The following is a 2,780-nucleotide window of genomic DNA, read 5'->3' as shown; positions in this document are numbered from 1 at the left end:
TCCTTAATAGGGTACCTAAGGATTTCCCGTAAGTCTTTAATTGTTGTATACCTTAATTCGAATGTGGTGATTCCTTGTAATCAAAAAATCAAATTTTGGGAGATCTTCCTATCTTCTCAGATAGATCCCAGTGGGCATTGAGGCCCGTCGACAGGTTTCCATATTCGTATTCAATCGATAACAAGTTAATAACAAATTATAATCAAGTTAAACAAATTATGTGACTTTGTGCTTATGTGTTCCCTTATGTGTTGTTGTGTGACCCAAATTATGTTATCCAAATCCATGTAGAATCTTCCATATCATTCGTATAAAGGATTCATAGTAGGATACCAAAGGTACTACGTAAAAATCCTCAATGGACTTCTACGTTACAGTTAAGTCCCTTGGATTATAAAGTACTACTTCATAATTAGACCCCTTGAGTGGTCTAGTTAAACAGATTCATCCAAAAATCTGGTTAGGGATATCAGGTGATGATATAGCTGAAAGGACTCCTTGGTGGCCTAACTAAGAAGATCCCCTGTCAATCTAATTAAAAGGACCCGATGGAAGTCTAGTCACCCCCATCACAAGTTTGATATCCTTCCCCAAAACATTACAAAACAAACTGTGCGGACTGTGCAAGGGATTACGTAATTATAGATGCATACATAATTATGGAATTTAGTACACAGAAATCACAGCAAGTTCTGTCATGTGTCTAGAGTTAACCCTATTCATTTCCAACTCTGATGAAGCAACCGTTGAAAATGACTCCGTTAGTTCATTTTCGTTTCTGACGATTTATCCGTTGGGGAAAATGAATATCAGTTGTATAATCCTTCATTTCCAACCCTGATGAAACAACCGTTGAAAATGACTCCGTTAGTTCATTTTCGTTTTTGAAGATTTATCCGTTGAGGAAATCAATATCCGTTGTGTAATCCTTCATTTCCATTTCTGATGAAGCAACCATTAAAAATGACTCCGTCTGTTCATTTTTCGTTTCTGAAGATTTGTCTGTCGAGGAAATGAACATCCGTTTGCTTATTCCGTCATTTCCATTTCTGAAGAATACTCGTTGAGGAAAATGACTCCGTCTGTTCATTTTCGTTTCTGAGGAATGACCGTTAAGGAAATGACAGGATATTGCCTTGCATATCGCTGATGGTTATTTGGCAGAGTCACAAATAGACTCCTACGAATAAATTTCGGGACGAAATTTCCTAAAGTAGGGGAGACTGTGACACCTGTGTCACCGCGACCATCAAACAAATACGAAGCCGATAAAATATTGTATTTCATACTTGGGATCTTGTATAAATATGTGTATCTTTTGCACATATCAATTGTTGTTCAATTTCAAACTCTACATCGCTTTCTGGAGAATTATACGCAAACTGGTCCGTAAACGTACTCAGTTTAATGCGACAAATACTCCGGAACATCAACATATACTTAACATACCTTAAATAACCTTTACATAACTTAGAAATAAGTTTTGAAGACTTTGGTATGGCAAAAACAAGTTAATTCGCTTACAAGGACTAAACATGACAAACTGCGAAAGTATGCCAATTTGAACTGTAACGAACATTCCAGAACATGTCCATAAGTTAAACATACCATAAATATCCTTTACATAGCTTAGAAATAGGCTTTGAGGTGTTCGGTGTGCTAAAATAAACTTTTGGATCATCCAGGGACTAAAAGTGTCAAAAAGTGCATAAGTTTGCACTTTCGTGCATAACTTACGTTCTGAATACATCCGGACATCCGAAAATTTATGTAAGCATCCTAATATTATGCCCTGGTGTGTGGCATGAGAAAAATCCATTCGTCGCGTCATTTGGATCGTCTTTCGCGCTTATGCGCATTCCGTCGTAATTAAGCGCACATCGCGTTCGTACGACCAAACGAACTGACATCCGACATATTTTTGAGCATGTTTCATGTCCACAATGTTTAGGCATCATTTTAGGGCCTTACAGTTGGCTTTACGGGCCTTAGAAGTGTCGGAAATGGCTTAAATATGCAACAGGGACCAAAACTGCCATTTCTGAAAGTTTGTGCAGATCAGACATGCCCAGGCGGCCCGCCTGAGTTTTGTCTATATGCTGACGCGGGCCGCATGGCCCCTGCAGATGCAGAAACTTGTTTTTTGGCTGAAGTTGGCCTTTCAAACACTCCAAAGGGCAATGCCCTTTCACAATCTCAGGAGTTAAGGGTCATTATGAGCCACCACAACATCTTGACAAGTGTACGCATAAGATCGTGGCACGATATTCTAGAAACGATCCTAACGGTCTTGCTTTTCCTATATATACCCCCCCATTTGTGTTAAAACCCAACAAACTGATCAAAGAGCTCTAAGTTGATGCTATTGCCTCATACCTGAGCTCCTGGATCAAGTTTAGCCTTCGGGGACCCTTCGTAAGTGTTCTTTCGTTCTTTTAATCGCTTTCTAGTGCTAAAGTCAAACTTTGTTTGACTCTCTGCGTTGATCAGCTTATGGTCAACACGAAGTTCGTTGGAACTTCATAACGTGAGCGTAATCACGATGGATATAGTCCGTAGCGACTATACCTACTGATTACCACGTTATCAAGGCTTAGTGACGAGTCTTAGTTTCGGCCAAAATGCGCATTCTTGTGTATTTTGTAACCAAACTACTCGTGATTATCAAAACCGTTTGTTTTGATACCAAACCTGTTTTCTAAACTTAGTTAAGCATGTTCTAACATGCTTAGCTCGTCACTTTTAGTTTAGTGTTTATTTAGGGTCGTAAGGTAAGCGAT

This window comes from Helianthus annuus, chromosome 4 (genome assembly GCF_002127325.2).
Source record: "Helianthus annuus cultivar XRQ/B chromosome 4, HanXRQr2.0-SUNRISE, whole genome shotgun sequence".
Lineage (NCBI taxonomy): Eukaryota > Viridiplantae > Streptophyta > Magnoliopsida > Asterales > Asteraceae > Helianthus > Helianthus annuus.
This window is presented reverse-complemented; position numbering follows the sequence as displayed.